The sequence below is a fragment of the Salvelinus sp. IW2-2015 genome, unplaced genomic scaffold, assembly GCF_002910315.2.
Source record: "Salvelinus sp. IW2-2015 unplaced genomic scaffold, ASM291031v2 Un_scaffold2562, whole genome shotgun sequence".
Classification (NCBI taxonomy): domain Eukaryota; kingdom Metazoa; phylum Chordata; class Actinopteri; order Salmoniformes; family Salmonidae; genus Salvelinus; species Salvelinus sp. IW2-2015.
The window spans coordinates 58,412-78,107 of record NW_019943873.1 but is presented as its reverse complement, the minus strand read 5'-3'; the positions used below and the strand labels follow the sequence as shown (position 1 = coordinate 78,107).

General features: G+C 42.3%; 1 pseudogene; it reads right to left on the bottom strand.

The window, feature by feature from the left end:
* Nucleotides 1-1,552: 1,552 nt before the first annotated feature.
* LOC112074285 (RNA binding protein fox-1 homolog 2-like) lies at nt 1,553-19,102 on the bottom strand (annotated as a pseudogene).
* Nucleotides 19,103-19,696: the final 594 nt, after the last annotated feature.

Here is a 19,696-nt window from a genome sequence, read left to right as displayed (position 1 = left end):
TACAATGTTATTAACTTGGGTTTGATTAACCGTMATTTATATCTCAACCATAGTTGGTCTCCTCCCGCCTCCCTTTTTTCTCAACCTGCCCCCGCTCTCCTTGAAAGCACTTTTTATATACAGAAATATATTTTTATGTACAAAATAAAATCAATCCACTTTTGTTTTTACAGTGAATGTCAAATGTCTGTGTAATTTGACTGTTCATTTGAGAGCTGATCATTCGTGCAATGTGTCAATCACATATGAACCCTCTTGAATTATATGAAGAATAACCAATTGAGAAACAGCTACTTCTCCTGGTAGTTTGGCAATACTTCATCAGAAGCAATCAATTAAAATGTACATTTCTTATCTTGGATCCTCAATAACACAAAATACAACCGCCAGCGACTCAAACACACATTATTAAAACACAGGACAACATAAGAAATTGCTCAGTCCCCTCCTGTACTCCCTGTTCACTCACGACTGCATGGCCAGGCACGACTCCAACATCATCATTAAGTTAGCCGATGACACAAGTGGTAGGCCTGATCACCGACAACGATGAGACAGCCTATAGGGAGGAGGTCAGAGACCTGGCCGGGTGGTGCCAGGATAACAACCTCTCCCTCAACGTGATCAAGACAAAGGAGATGATTGTGGACTACAGGAAAAGGAGGACCAGCATGCCCCCATTCTCATCGACGGGGCTGTAGTGGAACAGGTTGAGATCTTCAAGTTCCTTGCTGTCCACATCACCAACAAACTATCATGGTCTAAACACACCAAGACAGTTGTGAAGTGGGCACGACAAAGTCTACTCCCCCTCAGAAGACTGAAAAGATTTGGCATGGGTCCTCAGATCCTCAAAAGGTTCTACAGCTGCAACATCGACAGAATCCTGACTGGTTGCATCATTGCCTGGTATGGCAACTGCTCGGCCTCTGACCGTAAGGCACTACAGAGGGTAGTGCGTATGGCCCAGTACATCACTGGGGCCAAGCTTTCTGCCATCCAAGACCTCTATATCAGGCGGTGTCAGAGGAATGCCCTAAAAATTGTTAGAGTCCAGCCACCCTAGTCATAGACTGTTCTCTCTGCTAACGCACAGCAAGCGGTACCGGAGCGCCAAGTCTAGGTCCAAAAGGCTCCTTAAGAGCTTCTACCGCCAGGCCATAAGACTCCTGAACAGCTAATCAAATGGCTACCCAGACTATTTGCATTCCCCCCCTCTTTTACACTGCTGCTACTCTGTTTATTATCTATGCATTGTCACTTTAACTCTACCTACATGTATATATTACCTCAATTAACTGGTACCCCCGCACATTGACTCGGTACCCCTACCCCCTGTATATAGCCTGTTATTTTACTGCTACTCTTTAATCATGTGTTACTTCTATTTTTTACTTAACACTTATTATACTTAAAACGGCATTGTTGGTTAAGGGCTTGTAAGTAAGCATTTCACTGTAAGGTCTACCTACACCTGTTGTATTCAGCACACGTGACATAACATTTCATTTGATTTGAAACTGGACACCAAAACAACAACATGAAAGTCACAAACCACAACAAAAGATTTTATATAAAAGATTTTATATGGACATTCACTAACAAAATAGCATAATGGCAGCCAAGGGATAAACATGACAGAGGGGAAGAGATTCATAAAAGGACAGTCACTTCCATTTGAAACCTACACCTCACTGTATAATATAATACAAGGAACCAAAAAAAAATGACAAGGAATGAGCCTACTCCATGGCTCTGTTCCAATATCCACACAAATATACTACTTAGTATGAAGCACTGTATCAAGGTATGAATTCAAAGTAATATGCTGGTATGGAAATTAGAACGTTGCCATTGTGTTCTTGCCTCGTTGTGGCGGCCATTTTTTTTTGCCCATCACTGGGCCTGAATCTTTGACAAACAGCACTGTGCTCTTCTTTGCTACACTAGCACCCTAAGCATAAAAAGGGCTAGCTGCCTAGCATTCTCAATTGGGTTTAGTGGTAAAAGATGACTACTGCAACCGAATGCTGTTGGAGTCTGATCGCAAAAGACAGAAAAATCATGCAAAACATTTAGGTCAGGGGTCTCAAACTCTACTTCCTGGAGAACGACATCATGCTAGTTGCCCATGTTGATTGGTTCAATAGGTTGTCARTCATTTATCCACTTTGCTCTGCGTTTCTCAATTTGGTAACAAAAGAAATAGGGCATAAATAACTATCTTTGGCTGTATCTTTTCAGTTATTCATATTTCAGTCCACTTTTGCAATACATGATAATAAAGTCAAATGACCAGAGAAGAAGAGTTTGACCCCTGTTGATGTCTTAGATTAAGTTCACACTGAGAAGAGTGGTACACACAGCCAGAAAACCGAAGATAAAATGAAAAATAGAGCAAACGTTTAAAAATAAACAATGACTGCAGCATTTTGAAATATTGTTTCATAGTAATTAGTTCATGCCCCACATAACATTTTCTTTGTAAAACTGCTTTGAAACATTTACCATTGTACCAACCAAACAATAACACTTACAACCTTTTGTATACTTGGATCATTCAAAACTGCATGCCCTTTAACCTAGACAGCACACGAGCGTGACGCTCTTCACATCCGTTTTAAACCTCAACCGACTAATTTCAGCACTGAAATGTTAGGAGTCTTTGTCTACGACAGAGCGACTAGGTTACTTCACCAGGTCAGAAGATGTGCTTGTCAGGCCACTATTCATCCCAACGTATTCTTGTCTACTGTAAACTTTGGACTTGGAATAAATTGTGAGGCCCGAACATTTCAGCCTTTCCCTATTTTTTTGGGGGGGGGAAATCCTCAATCCAATGCTTGCCAACCCCCATCACCCTATTTCAGTCTGGACCAAAAAGTCCCGTTTCTTCCATTGAGAAAATGAGTTTGGTAGTTTAGTTTTACATGCTTTCCCGTTTTGTTCGCTCCGTAGATATAGAACACTAGATAGGCTGATGTCATAGTGGCATACCTCTATGGTTCCCTCCCTCTTTGAAACTACCAAAGAGTCCATTCCCCTCTGCCCAAGAAAACAACACAGGAGGGGAAAAGAATATCACATTTCAACTAATCTTGATGGAGGAAATGAAAATGTCACCTTACTTTAGGAGGAACAACAACATTTACCAATAGAAAAAATATAACAAGAGCTAATGCAACAAATAAAAAGACAGCACTTATAATAATAACCACCATAAGGATAATATATTTATCATACACATGACTAAAAGTGTGCTTTTCTACAAATCTTTGGAGCAAAAAAAAAAGGCAAAAACAACCACATTTGGAAATAGAGTATAAGGATATAGAAATATGCACAATAGTATGGTATTTTGCATTAAATATTTTTCATATTGATGGTGTCCCTCTTTCAACGCCTGTTGACAGAATCTCACTATCTATTACCAACGTAGCTATTCTCAGGAAGACTGTACTTGATGTTTACCTGCTCTTCTAAAAGACAGAACAAGTTTGGGAAATCAATCATATAGCCAAATAATACATCTCTATCATAACTTTTCAAAGAAATATAACTGAATAAGTTTATTCTAGGACACTAGGTTCTGGTTGTTTCAATGATATCAGTGATATATGTCTCAGCCTAACATTCACAATGCAATAAAAAGCTATCCGGTACCTCTATAGTAGTGATGAAATATTATATAGTTCTGAGTGATTTGTGTATAGCGTGAAGTATTGTGAGAATATGATGTTGTGCACTGGAAGTTTAGTTTGGTATAATATTGTGTTATGTAGAGGGGACGTGCAGTGTTGCCCACTGTAGTGAATGGCTTACAGATATTATCTACACTGTAGTCCTAGCCCCTAGACCTCGTTTCTAGGGAAGTGGAAAATGTGTGTAGAGGTGTGCTCAGAGAACCACTGAAACTAACAATAATAACGTAATAAAGACAACGCTATAAATCAGCAATAATAATAATTTGGTAACTTTTTTTCTCTCTCTCTAACTAATTTATTTGCATAATTGTAACAATTAAAATTTTAAAGGTTCGCCATTTTCACGGACTAAGAAAACTTTGAGGTAAGGAACAGCTATGATAATCCTTTTACTGCTCAGTTTGAAGTGAGTAATTTCTAATAGTGTTAAAAAAACATCAGTCCATCCCTCTCTCTCTCTCTGCAATGATGATGTCACGTCCTCTCTCATACTCCTTCACCCCACAAGAGGAAACAYGGAGTCACCTCCTCCATTTTGTTTGCAAATTGTCTTTCTGTTCCAAAATGCTTTTGGTGCTCGGTTGCTGTKGTTTCTCGCTCATTCAGGCTCCACAGACATGCAGACACTGGCGGTCACAGTTCTGTCTTCCATAACTAGGCTCCACCTCCATTCTTGATGTATGAATTGTGTATAGTCATGCCACCATTACACCTTGGCTGTTATACGTGTGGTAGGGGGTTTGTCTCAGTGTTCAGTTAACGGTCCGGACACCAGTTACATGATAGGCTCTGGAGGTACACTAGCTGGGGGGCGACCATTCTGTGTCTTGTGCTGCTGAGAGTGTCGAGAGGGAGAAACAGGGGACTATAATACAGCCGTGCAATGGAAACAAGCGGCCATTTGGTTCAAATACAAGTTTTTTTCTATTTTCTTTTCTTTGTCAAGGCTTTCTACCAGTCTTTAAAACGGCATTCCTATTTTTGTTGAAGCGAAAAAGAGTGGACAGCAGGAGATTTTGAAATATAAATGTTTCCATGGTAGGCTACAAACTTGCGTCAAAGTGTTGCAATCTCCATCCTGGACAGCAGAGGGAGCTCTTTTATAGATTGTTCAAACAGGATGAGAGAGCTCCTGGGAAATGTGGTTATCTTTAGTAGGGGCAAATCTACTGTAGCCTCCCCTGTACAGCGTGGCCTGGAGAGAGAGGAGAGGAGGTAAGATGGCAGTTAGTGGGTTATGAATGGCTAGATCTTTACCATAGAAGTAGAATTACTAGAATGGACAATCTAATTCTATGATATTTTCTTTGTTGTGGATAGTAATGTAAATAGACAAGCGTTCTTACCATAGCTCCTCACCGTAGGCTGCAGCTGTGGCAGGGTTTAGTGCAGCGTGGTAAGGGTCTGTCGTGTACACCCGCCCGTAGCTGGAGACCAGAGATTAGTACATTACAAACCCACAGCTGTGTAACCAAACATGTCCCAGAATAGAAAGTGAAGTAGGCCCACTACTTTTCATTTGAATATGTTAATAATTGTTACCTATATATAGTCATAGTACAGTGTGCTACTGCTTTATTTTGTGTAATATATTGTGTCTATCACCCACCCATCACTGTAGGCAGCTGCTGCGGCAGCCGCTGCTCCTGCAGGACCGGCTACTGCAGTCGGCTGAGCATAGCGATACGCAGCGTAGCCACCCTAAAGAAGGAAGGGACAGACAGACAGAGAGAGAGAACACGGTTGTTAGTCGACTTTTATCAACTCCTCACACAATACCCCAGGAATGAATGAGAGTGAGCGATGTTACTTTATAACAGCGGAAAAAGGAGAGAGACTAACACAAGCAGCAATAAACAGGTCATCTGGTGCAACATGGCATTCAGAGAATGTAGCAGAGGTTTTTTCCCCGTGTTGGTCTCCCTCCATGACCAACAAAAACACCTAGGCCCTCAGTTTGTGGCAATGATATAGGCCCTGCATCAAGTGTGCCGCAGCTTTTCTTCATTCAATTCATCTGATGATTGATGTTTTGTTGGAGATGGAGGGAGAGACAAAGACGGGACAAAGTGTGCATAACCTCAGGTGTGAAATCTCCTCCTTCCCATCAAAACACCGTTAAAGAAAGGGGGGATGAATTAACAGGTGATCAGGATCATTATTCCTTTAATGTGGAAAAACGGATGACGAACACACAGGAGACGGCCAGCCAATCCAATTAAGGGGGAGGGGACACACACACGGGCATGGTCACAACCAATCGCTGACGCCGGACAGCATGCACCCCAAACTCAAAACAGAGGAGGCCGTCTCCTTGGCAACACACCACTGCATTCTAACCTACAGATCAGTACAGGCCAAGTCCCAGTATTCAGTAACACACACATCTGCTGGGGTGGGGTTAGGGAGGGGATAGGAAGAGGAGGATACAGAGAGAGGAGAAGAGAGAAGGAGAATGGGGAGAGGAGGGGAAGGGGTATATGTGTGTCTGCATGCCAACATTGATTCAGTTAGCATGCCAAGGTGGAACAGATATAGGGAGATACCAGGAAGGGGTCAGAATGACTCATTAAAGATGAATATCCATGTCCCTGGGAGTCTGTGGACCTGTGTTGATCTCTTGTAAGCTGTCTTTAAGCTACTCAGCCTCAACTTTCAGAAACAATGTCAGCCATTACTGGCAAAGTGTACCTCTCATTTTGGCTATACTTCATATCTAAGGGTGGCCGTTATAAAGACTGCATAAGAATCGTGGCAAAATCCTGTATTGTTTTTATCTATGTATATGATTTATTGTACCATTTTTATTTTTTTTAACTGAGCAAAACTTTTAAAATGTCCATCGTGTTATGTCTAATTCCTTTAGAAGGTAATATTGTCATTCGTGCTCTAACGATTCCCGTTCTCCCCCGTTCTGCAACTCCACCCATGTCAGAATCCAGTGAGTTAGTAATAGAAACAGAAATAAAAGAGGCRTTTCARTCTGGGATGSTCAATAAAACACCAGTAGCAGCGGTAGCAGTCAGTCAGTCAGTGGAACGCATAGTAATAGGATGGATGCACACTAGCTGATCACACAGTGACGTGATGATGGGACCCTACCTGGGGCAATCTGCCACTAATGTCCTGAAACACTATTCTACAGAGAGAACAGAGAACAGCTATGGTCAACCTGGTACCACACACACACACACAATCACACTCCACACGCAGGCAAACGATGCAATAGAGCAGTCTATTCATGAATGTATAGAACTATGAGGGCGTGTAGTATAGATCCTGGAAGATTGGACGTTGCACATGGCATGCACCGCTTCATATTGCAATATGATTAATCAAGAACAAAATGTGTGCAGTGTGTGTAACAGCTATTATTGATCTGTCTAATTAAAATAATTGAATGAATAAAACATTTTTTTTTTTTTAAAGTGTGTTAAATTGTAAAGTTTACTACATCACCCACATATACACAGCTCTGTGGATTTGGTCCATGCACACACACACGCTCACACACACACACTCTGACGGAGGGAGGGGGAAGGAGAGAATGAGAGAGAAAGAGCAGAGGAGAGAGGTATACTTACATAGAGGTCTGCTGCGCCGTAAAACCCTTCCTGATACATCACACTGAGAGAGAGGAGGAGGAGAGGAGAAGAGGAAAGACAAGACAAAGAGAGATGGATAGAAGAGAAGTGGTGGATGGTGATTGAGAGAGAGGAGGAGGAGAGGAAAGACAAGCCAAAGAGAGATGGATAGAAGAGAAGTGGTGGATGGTGATTGAGAGTGGAAGGGAAATAGAAGTTGTGAGGAGGAGCAGAAAAAAAGGAGAGAGAAAAGGGTGATTAATATACACACACGTGCAACATGCAAGATAAAATACCACTTCTCTTGTTTGGCCAAACGTAGCCACTGTGCAGTAAGTAGACCGCAATATTATCTCATGTTCATACAAAGAAAATGGTATTTCAGTACAGCACCAAACTAACGCAATTAATTCACGTGTATTTGTTATATCACACCATGCAGTAAAAGTGTGTTTTTTGTTGAGTAACACCTACCCTGGGTATGTAGGTATAGCTTGCTGGGGTAGGGCTGCCCTGACAGCACTGTAGACCGGCCGGCCACGACCCCGGAGGTGGGCGCCCCTAAAGGTCGCTGCCGCTGTGGCAGCCTGTGCAGCCGCCGCAGGGACGGGAAACCAGGGACTGAGAGAGACAGCCAGAGAAATCAGAGAGAGGCAAAAAAGAACAAGGAGTTAGTCTACAGAAAATAACAAACAGTCTACAGAAAATACAGTCTACAGAAAATAACAGTCTACAGAAAATAACAGTCTACAGAAAATAACAAACAGTCTACAGAAAATAACAAACAGTCTACAGAAAATAACAAACGGTCTACAGAAAATAACAGCTACAGAAAATAACAACAGTCTACACAAAATAACAAACGGTCTACAGAAAATAACAGTCTACAGAAAAATAACAGTCTACAGAAAATAACAGTCTACAGAAAAGGGAAACAGGCTATTTTGATTATGATGGAGATCCATTGTGTGGTGAAGTGTCCTAATATAAAGGAATACATATGGGCTAAAGCTAGTCATATCAACATCTCTGCAATCTCCTATTCTGATGAAATTAGGATTTAAACTAACAATGTTAGCATCTCACCTATACTGATGAAATTAGGATTTAAACTAACAATGTTAGCATCTCACCTATACTGATGAAATGAGGACATACAGTGCCTTCGGAAAGTATTCAGACCCTTGACTTTTTCCACATTTTGTTACGTTACAGCCTTATTCTAAAATTGATTAAATAATTTTTTCCCGCCTCACCATCTACACACAATACCCAATAATGCAAAGCAAAACAGGTTTATTTGCTGAAATATGACGTTTACATAAGTATTCAGACCATTTACTCAGTACTTTGCTGAAGCACCTTTAGCAGTGATTACAGCTTCATGTCTTCTTGGGTACGTCGCTACAAGCTTGGCACACCTGTATTTGGGGAGTTTCTCCCATTCTTCTCTGCAGATCCTCTCAAGCTCTGTCAGGTTGGATGGGAGCGTCGCTGCACAGCCATTTACAGTCTCCAGAGATGTTTGATCGGGTTCAAGTCTGGGCTCTGGCTGGACCACTCAAGGACATTCAGAGACTTGTCCCGAAGCCACTCCTGCATTGTCTTGGCTGTGTGCTTAGGATCGTTGTCCTGTTGGAAGGTGAACCTTCGCCCCAGTCGGAGGTCCTGAGCACTCTGGAGCAAGTTTTCATCAAGGATCTCTGTACTTTGCTCCGTTCATTTTTCCCTCGATCCTGACTAGTCTGCCAGTCCCTGCCGCTGAAAAACATCCCCACAGCATGATGCTGCCACACCATGCTTCACCATAGGGATGGTGCCAGGTTTCCTCCAGACGTGATGCTTGGCATTCAGGCAAAAGAGTTCACTATTGGTTTCATCAGACCAGAGAATCTTGTTTCCAGGTCTGAGAGTCTTTAGGTGCCATAACATGTGCCTTTTACTGAAGAGTGGCTTTCATCTGGCCACTCTATCATAAAGGCCTGATTGGTGGAGTGCTGCAGAGATGGTTGTCCTTCTGGAAGTTCTCCCATCTCCATAGAAGAACTCTGGAGCTATGTCAGAGTGACCATCGGGCTCTTGGTCACCTCTCTGACCAAGGCCCTTCTCCCCAGATTGCTCAGTTTGGCCGGCGGCCAGCTCTAGGAAGAGTCTTGTGGTTCAAAACTTCTTCCATTTAAGAATGATGGGGCCACTGTGTTCTTGGGACATTCATTGCTGCAGACATTTTTTCGTACCCTTCCCCAGATCTGTGCCTCGACACAATTCTGTCTCGGAGCTCAACGGACAATTGCGTCGACCTCGTGGTTTGTTTTTTCTCTGACATGCACTGTCAACTGTGGGACCTTATAAAGACAGGTGTGTGCCTTTCCAAATCATGTATTGTGATGTTATTATGGGGTACTGTGATGTTATTATGGGGTACTGTGATGTTATTATGGGGTACTGTGATGTTATTATGGGGTACGTGATGTTATTATGGGTATGTGATGTTATTATGGGTACTTGGGATGTTATTATGGGGTACTGTGATGTATTATGGTTATGTGATGTATTATGGATGTTATTATGGTACTGTGATGTTATATGGGGTATTGTGATGTTATTATGGGGTACTGTGATGTTATTATGGGTAATGTGATGTTATTATGGGTAATGTGATGTTATTATGGGGTAATGTGATGTTATTATGGTATGTGATGTTATTATGGGGTACTGTGATGTTATTATGGGTACTGTGATGTTATTATGGGTACTGTGATGTTATTATGGGGTATTGTGCATAGATTGCTGGATATTTTTTTGAAATAAAATTAGAATAAGGCTACAACATAACAAAATGTGAAAAAGTCAAGGTCTGAATACTTCCTTAGACACTGTACGCTAACAATGTTAGCATCTCACCTATACTGATGAAATGAAGACTAAGCTAACAATGTTAGCATCTCACCTGTATAGAGCTCTGGACTGTACATGGCTCCAACCATTGGACTCAACTTCCACCCGGCTGTAGGGGAGTTGGCATTTAGTAGCCCTAATGTAAATTTGAGGAAAAAGAGGATAAGAAATATGAGTAACACTCAACATCTCAATCTCAACAAGTTAAACATACTATGCAATTACACTGATCACATGCAACTACACAGAACTGGAACTACATTGCTACTATCGTATTGGTCATATTCAGTAGTTATAACCAGCAATATTATCTTTACCATAAGGTAGAGCGGCGAGCCCCTCTCCTCCATTAGAATATGGGGTGACCATTTTCTTATTGGTCATCACCCTGGCTGTGGCGTTGTTGACCTGGGTGTCAGAGAGAGGTCAGAGGTCAAGACAACACGACGAGGGGTCACACCGGACCTGAGGGACAAACACACGCCTGCTCCATGCACAAACAACATGGGCTCCTCCTGTATACCCAAACCCATAGAAATAGAATGAATAGAACAGGCTTGGAACCTCTAACCCTGAAAACTCACTGTTAAACTCAAGGGCACACTCACAATATCTGCCTAGTACTGTGATGTAATCATTTACATGATAATGTAGACTGTTCATTCAAATAATGCTAACTGATGTTGTGATGTGGCTCATGCAATGGAATGTACTGTATTTTTTGTAATGTCAGTTWAAAAAAACATCACAGCACAGATTGATGGGTACACTTCCTGCTTTTACTTACTGCTTTGGTCTTATGGGTACACACGCAATGGCCGACAGTCCACCCATTATACCATCACTGACTTGAATGGGGACACCCGTTCTATTTATTCTATTTCTATGCCCAAACCACACAGTACAGGCACCAACATAACCTTCAGTACTACCGGAACAAATAGGCCCTAGATATTTGAAATATGAGTGCGTCAATACACTTAGAACTGGCTATGACTTTACAAGCTCAGATTATTAATACATATGTAACTAACGCAAATAAATTGAGATTAGTAAAAAAAAAAAGATGTTTGTACTTTTTTTGTACAACATTTATCTGCTACTGTGAGTCGTATGAATTGAAAAAGTGACAGTYGTGTCTACGCTTGGATAAGAGGTTCATTTTTCTGATGTAAAGTGATGGTAATTGATTGATACATGCGTTCTTTTGAAGGATAAAAAACAAGGAATTTGTGAGTGTTCACAATAATTTAACCCTTGACACACACAGACAGACAGACAGAACAAAAATAAAAAACATTTCAGATTAAGGCATTCAAAAGAAATCCAAGACCATTCCAGGCATTGCTACCTTTAAAAAGAGGGAAAAGAGAGGGTGAAGTAAGCTTCTGTTGAACACGATGCAAAACGTTTCATCACTTGAACAGGTCATTCACAGATTACACGCAGCCAGTCAATCAAGAGCGCATCACATGACCAGAAGGTGAGCCAAACCAGCCAATCAGCAAGCATCAGATGCAGTATATATAGACCAATCAAAACATTCTGGCAGCCCTCCCAATCAAGTCACACACATCATACAGAGAGAGGGGGAGAAGAGAGAGCGGGATGCAGGAAGAATAGCCAGTCCACATTAAAATACATGGGAACACATAAATGATGGGAGGTAAAGAGAGAGTGAGAGAGAAAGAAATGCAAAAATAATTTTTCTCATGAACAAAAAAACAAATACCAAGATGCGGAACAAACGAATCAAAACAAAGAAGAAACGTCTAACCGTTTGCCTACATATAAGATCCAATACATGAGCTGGAATAYAGAGAGGGATGAGACAGAGAGGGAGAGAGAGGACAGAATACAGAGATAGAGGATGGGGGGATGCAAATGTCATTCCTCAAAAACCAAATCAAACCATGACCGTGAAACACTGTCAGGCATTGCAATTCAGTGTCGCACTACAAAATCACTAGAAGCAGACACCAATATAACACACCATCCAAAACCAAACCATTGCTCAACATTTTTAAAAAGAAACTCCTCGTGAACAAAATAAAAGTCTGGGCACATAATCCAATTAAATATAATCCTATTGAGAGTCAGATGTGATACTGATGATGGTTTCAAGTTGATCTTCTCTCTAGCGGTGGTCTCCATAGGTAACTAGTTTGAAGTATTTTATGTACTCTATATCAGTTGCATATCCTTAGCTTGTACAAAGTGTCATTTTACCTTCGTTTTAATGTGAAGAATAGACTACTCTGCCCTTCGACCTTCTACATCGACAACTACAGCCAGCGCACAAAACCTACTGTCTAGTTACCAAGACTGACTTCTACAACAACGCATTCATGCATTATCATGCCAATCCACTACTAATATACCAAACAAAATGCTATTGAATTAAAGCAATCTACCGTTTGGTACTCACTAAAGAAAAGGTAGCTAATACATAACATAGAGATGACAGTGGCACTATATGATACAAACGACAAGAGATAGTCAACCATGCAGGAAGTAAATAGCTCTAGAATTAATGTTTGAATGCAGTTAGAGTGGTGAATGGAATTAATGCATAAAGTGGTAGTCAGTTGCGCTTGCAGATGCGTTTTATATCAGGTTATCTTAATGTTACAGAAAGAGTCTGGAAGGCCATGCGGTCAAATGCCATTGGTTTCTAATCAGCATTGTATTCGCSAGCTCCACAATCAATCACAGGATTAGCCAATCAGATCCTTTCGATCAAACCCTGCCGAGTCAAGGACGCTTTCATTGTATTTTTTTGTGTGTAGGGTGCACTTTATCTTTATTTGGCGGATGGGGGTGGGGGGGTCATTCAAAAATGATGCCATGTGTACACAACTTACCATTGCTGGGGAAACGGTGTGAGGGCACGAGCGGTTACCGTGGAGACTGACAACAACAACACAGAAATCATCAGGGGGAAATAGAGAAAATATAATAAGAAATTAACCAAAACAAAAACAACCAATGAGGTGATGAAAAGCAACCACCCCCACTCTGAGGTACACAGAGGAAGTGATGTCATGAAGTGATGTCACTGGTGATTGGTCACCTTTTGACATAAAGCTGACCTCTATTGATGTAACTACTACAAATACCCAATACAAATGAGCAGATACAGCCATACACATGTGGGAGACAGAGGGACAGTTGAGGGATCAATCTAGAAGCCTATGGGTCATGGCGAAGTCACTGCCCAGCTTTCACTGATATTCTAACAACTTTTCAACACATAACCGGTGTTGGGGGTAACGCCTTACAAAGTAACGTGCTACAGTAATAATAATACTTTTTGTGGTAACGAGTAATATATCGGAGTTACTGTTCAAGTTGGAGTAATAATATAACAGTTATTTTTGTTCAAGTTGGAGTAATAATATAACAGTTATTTTTGTTATCATTCCCTTCCTATTACATTTATTGATCCAAATAAATGTGTGAGATTATTATTCTCTCTGTTGGCGCAATATATATACAGTTATTCTTTTTTTATCCTCTCACCAAGTTCCTGTTTACGCATGCACACACTACTACTAACTGCTTAAGTGAGGGCGATGGAAAACTGGCAGACACGTCTAAAACACTTACTTTCCCAGCGTGGAAGTACTACCATTACGTTAATTTGGTAGGACAAGATGACAAGAATAACACAGTAAAATGTCATCTCTGCCCAGGTGAGAAACACCTGACACGGCTGCTGAAGATGACTGTGGGCCTACCTCATCCAAACAACCAAGGTTTGATTCCAATGGTTCAGGAGGACAGGCTGTAACCCAGGGAGAGCTGAACCAGCTCGTAGCTGGGTATGTAGTAGGGGAAATGCTGCCCTTATCCACAGTAGATATTGTGTCTGTTATTATTAGGCTAATTGTGTTGGTGTATAGGCCTACGTYGGGTAACGTTGACTTTGTTTACATTGAGTGTTGTTTACACTGAGTGAGGTAGCGCAACGTTTTGGGGTGTAACACAAAAGTAATAAAGAGTAGTGTAACTAATTACTTTTCCCAGGGAGTAATAAGTAAAGTAATTCATTAATGTTGAAAGAAGTAATAGATATAACTTTTTGTTGTTGTAAAAAACAACAACACTGCACATAACAATACTCTATTGTAGTACACTTAAAAAGGAGAATGGACAGACGGAGAGAGAGGTATATCGACTAGGCTTGGGCAGTATACCATTTATACCGTATACTAGGGTATTTGGAAAAAGCCACAGGATGGTTTTGTCCAATATTCTCAAAAACATTTATTTGAAGTTTTTCAATAAATTTGAATATTTGTAGTAACTTTTTAAGTTAATACCTGCAGTCAACTTGTGCAATACGTTCGGCGATAAAGCAGATTGCGTTCTTCATTTCACAGGTCACATTATTTTACGTTCTGAAGTTTACCGCAGTTCCCCAGAACAGTTGAGCCAGTCAAGTGTTTGTTTGTAAATGGCAGAGGTGTGGACTTAAGTCACAAATATGATGACTTGCAACTCGACTTTGACTTCAACACCAATGACTCGTGACTTGACCATATGACTCGACCTGACTTGATACTCTCCCCCAAGCCCAAATAGAAAAAATTATGCTATTAAAAAAAAGTGTGCAGCGCATCAACTCTTCATTTAACGGATTACAGTTTGAATCGGACAGCAGCCAGCTTTGTGCCAGCTGAGAAAAATGTGTGCGTGGCAGTGCAGAGGAATGTCGCCGGGTGAATTCAGATGGAGCCCTTGGAAAGATGATACCCAAAATTATTCTTTTCGGATATAAAGACGACGCTGTATCAACAAAAAACGGACTGCAACTTGCAAAACATGCGGGAAGAAAATTAGACGGAGGCGCAACAATTTGTTCGACATTTGAAGCTGCACAAAGAACGGTAAGTCGTGGCTAATATAGCCGACAGCTATATATTTTATTACTTTACTAGTGTATCACGTAGGCTAACGTAACATTAAATCAATGAGCCTCCACACAGTCAGCACCCAAGATTGAGCTACAACTGGCTAGGCAGTTGGTAGCCTAAATCCTGCCTAATGTTCCTAAAACAAGGTTGGGCGATTGTGGTTGGGCGATTGTGTACAAGCCTACATCGCCCGACAGCGATCCTCAATAGTCGATCAGGGGGGGGGGGGGGGGCTACCCATGTATTTCCATGGAAATATAACGTTTATTTGGAAAGTAATAAATATATAGTTATTTTTTAAAGCATTCATGATTTGCGTAATAGTAATATACTAACTATTACTCGTTAAAAATATGAAATGGTATTACATTTGGTGAAGAGTACATTATAACTAGTTTACGACTCAAAACTCTAAGTTAAAGACTTGAGACTTGACTTGATACTTGACGGTCTTGACTTGGGACTTGAGTGCTAAGACTTGAGACTTACTTGTGACTTGTAAAACAATGACTTGGTCCCACCTCTGGTAACGGCACAACGGGAGACAGCGGGAGTTGGTGAGTCCATAGCGTTGTATATCTATCGGCCAGTCACCGTGGTGCGCCGCACGAGGTGATGAAGTTACTCATACAATTCACTACGAAATGTTTGCCATCAGATATCTTAGAACGGCTTTCTGCCGTGTGTGAGAAGTCAAAGAGTTAGTTATCTGTACAGCTGGCATTATTTCCCTGTGCTTCCTACTAGCAGGTGGTTTCCTCCTCCGTTCTTCTCACCTCTGCTGGATGTACACATGCTGGATCTTCTTTCAGAAAAGCATGCGTCACAACTTTGTTCGTTTGCACAATGTCTCTCGTTCACCTTCGCTTGTACAAGTCCACACGCAACGAAAATGACATTCGGTAGCTACGAGCTATGACTGTATAACTTTATGAGCTGGATTTGCCGGTCTTTGCAATTAGTTTGTTGTTAGCATTCTAGTAATAGACGCCCAATGGGCTTTTTTTTGCGTTTTTAGTGCCCCTTGTGTACTATGCCGGTAATACCGTAAATCCTGGGATGGCAGGTAGAACGGTATGAAAATCTGGATACCGCCCAAGCCTAATATGGACAGCTGTGGAGGGTCACAAACAAACACAGGTTGATATAAGGGGAGAGAGACAAAAAAGGAGACAGACCGACCGGCATGAAGATAGAGAAAGAGTGGAGAAAGAGATGGAGCAGAACAGAAAAGGGGGGAAAGGAGAGGAAGACAGCCGTATCATCGTCACTCTTCACTCTCTCCATCTCTCTCTCTCCCCCTGTATTTCTCTCTCTCACCCACACGTTTAGGCCCACATTCCCACAACAGAGGAGTGCATAACAGTTGAAAGCATGCAGAAGAGCTCAAAATAAAGCATGGATCTAAAACCAAGAGCCAAAGCGATGGCAGAGCATGAGGTGTTTCCCTTCCAAGATCTTCCAAGTCATGCTGACAAAGAAAAACAGAGGCATCGCAGCGAAACTCATTCCCATTACACCAGGTATTACTCTTGGAAAAGGGGGATGCAAGTGAGGGTATGAGGTGTGGGTTGCCTTTATTTAATGAGTGATATATAGACCCCAAAAATCACCAGTGAATCTATAAGCAGCAGATCAAACACTTCACCACCACACTCCCTCAGGGCAGTCTCATACCAATACCTGCCAACACCTAATGCATGCAGCAATGTCAACATACAGCAACKTAATCACACTACTTCAATACTGTGCACTGACTCACAATCAAGCACACAGGTATCTGAATGTAGGGGAAAGACGTCTTTTATGACGTCACATCACCTGACTGGTCTTCTGAAACACGATCGGTAGCCCATGCAAGAGAATCYCACAAACACAAGCAAGCATGGTTGTTTGTCAGAAGAAGAAAATAAGGAAGAGAGGAGAGGGAGAACATCCCMTCTAAAATAGTGAACACCAATAAAGCCCGGATTCTGATCGTGGAAGTGATGGTGATGATGGATATAAAGAAGGGGTGCAGCAGAGAAAACGCCCTCTCGCATGCTGTGTCATAAGCAGCGTCCAGAGGCACAGTGTGTAAAGGTTTCATGTGGAAACACTGTTCCCAGACCATTTTGTTGCCAAACCACCCAGCATGCTTTGCAATCCAGGCAGACCCATAAAGCTGAAGATCAAAACGTGCAAATGGACAGCGTACGAAACAGGACGTGATGTAAAACCAAGACATTGTGCGYATCAATCTTTCTGTGAGGCACCACCGCACCATGCTGGAAGGGGGTTATAACACTAAACACAAACAGACTCCCCGAAACCATTTCAGACAGTTCAACTGGAGATGGAAAAGCATACTAAGCCAACCGGACCTMATTTCACTGCTGAACATGGGACAAAGACGAAAAACAAAATGGCCACCGTTCCTGGARGGTAAATTACCTCAACCTTGCGTCCTTCCACCAGAGTTCCGTGGAGAGCGGCTCTGGCCTTCTCAGCGTCCACGCTCGTCTCAAACGTCACAAAGCCAAAACCCTAGAGGGAATGGGGTTTAGGATCGAAAGAGAAGGGGGATGGAGAGAAAACGAGAGGGTTGGAATATAAGAGAAGGATAAGGGAGATGAAGAAATATGCGTAAGCTATGTCCATTCTGTGCAGAGTATTATGTAACTTAAAATGAACAGGTTTGGTATTTTGATGTGTACATGTCATACCTTCGATCCTCTCTCGTTGAATATGATCTCTACGTCGAGGATCTTTCCAAATTGCTGTAGGGGAAAAAAAAGGGGGGGGGGGGGCAGCATCAATAAGCATGGCACTGYAAACTACTGCATTGAAAATGAAATACAAAAATTGAACACAAGGCGTCAGTATCGTACCGGACATATAAACTAGCAGAAATCACGCTGAACTTTTTAATGATCCGTTCTATTCCTCTTAGTGCCTCTCTTAATTCTCTGCTCATTTCCCTGCTCCATGTTAAGGAAGTTTTACTAAAACACTCATTTAAAAAGTCCTAAAATGGATGTAGCAATCACAGATTGCTCCTTTAATCACTAACTAGAATGTCAGGGTTGTGGATGGGGAAAAAGGACAATGTTCCTGGTCTCGTACCCCAAACATCTGCCGGAGGTCCAGGGTTCTGAAGCGGAAGGGAATGTTGGAGACGTGGAGGCGTTTGGGGGTCCCTTTCTCTGAGTCGTCCCCTACGGACCCCCGCCACCACCTCCTCCTGTAACCACCAACTGGGTATCAATCTGTGACGACACATCTGACTGTTGTGAGAAAGATAGAGTGAGAGAGGCAGAGAGAACACACAGAGAGAGAGAGAGAAAGTAGGGATTTAATAGACACTTACTCCATCATTCACAGCGTGAAACAAACTCACTTGTAAAGTTTGTGCAAATAAAAAGCCAACAAACTCACGTGGGTCGTTAAGCTGTTTGGGACGCTTGTCGGGGTGTTAATGCCTGCCTGTCCGGCCTCCACCGACCCCTGGATGGCCCCTGCGGCGTACAGACTGGCCCCGTACTCCAGGGCCAAGCCGTTCTGGGGGGGCGGAGGGGGAGGAGGGGGGAAGGCGGAGAAGATGGGGGGACGAGACCCTCTTGACCACCTGCTGCATCCTGGAGCCCTGAGGGTGGGTAGGGGGAGAGAGAGAGAGGTGAGTGGTCTTAAGTAACTGGCTGGCTAAACTCCAGCGTATTCCTTTACCGACAGAGAGCCGGAGAGAAGCCGGAGAGAACATCACTAGGGGTAAGACCACTTTCCCAAGAGGTTCAGTTAAAAAGGCTTACAGGCACGGATATTATATTTCCATCCCCCCCGGTGTGTGTGTGTGTACTGTTGTCATTAAATATTCACTACAGGCCCATCTATTATTGAGGGGGTCAGCAGCTTCCACACAGAGAAGCAGCACAATGGATGGCGACGCCCACACACAGACACACACAGATAGACACACACACACCTCAACACACTAACTCTGACACGCAAACGCCCACATGCCTAAACATTCAAAGGCTGACTGTTGGATAACGGCTGTGCTATAATCTAATGCCCACAACTACCCAAATACTCTCATAAACACACACACTCGAGTGCATTCCTAGCTTACTGGCAGAGGGGCATCGCTACCCTAAATGGAAATGGTGAGAGTGCTGAAGAGATGACGGAGAGACAAGAGGAGGAGAGGAAAGGGGGATGGGATATGGAGAGGGAAAGGACAGGAGAGGTGAAGACTGACAGAAAAGTCCTGCTACCAATCCATGAAATACTAGATTCAACGTGTTTCATTCATTTACTATATCAGACTGCTAGAAACGGGTTTGGCTTAGATTGTTGACAACATATAACTATATATAGTCTCCAAATGTTTATTGAAAACAAATACATTTGCACAATGAGCTCTTGTTGTCTCTCAAATACATTGTTAGTTGTAGGTTAGCTAGCTAGCAAATGTTTTGCCATATTAGCATTCACATGAAATTAGTCAAAAGAAGACATGATATCACAGCCGTGGTCCTGTGGGGCTCAGTTAGTAGAGCATGGCGCTTGCAACACCAGGGTTGTGGGTTCGATTCCCACGGGGGACCAGTAC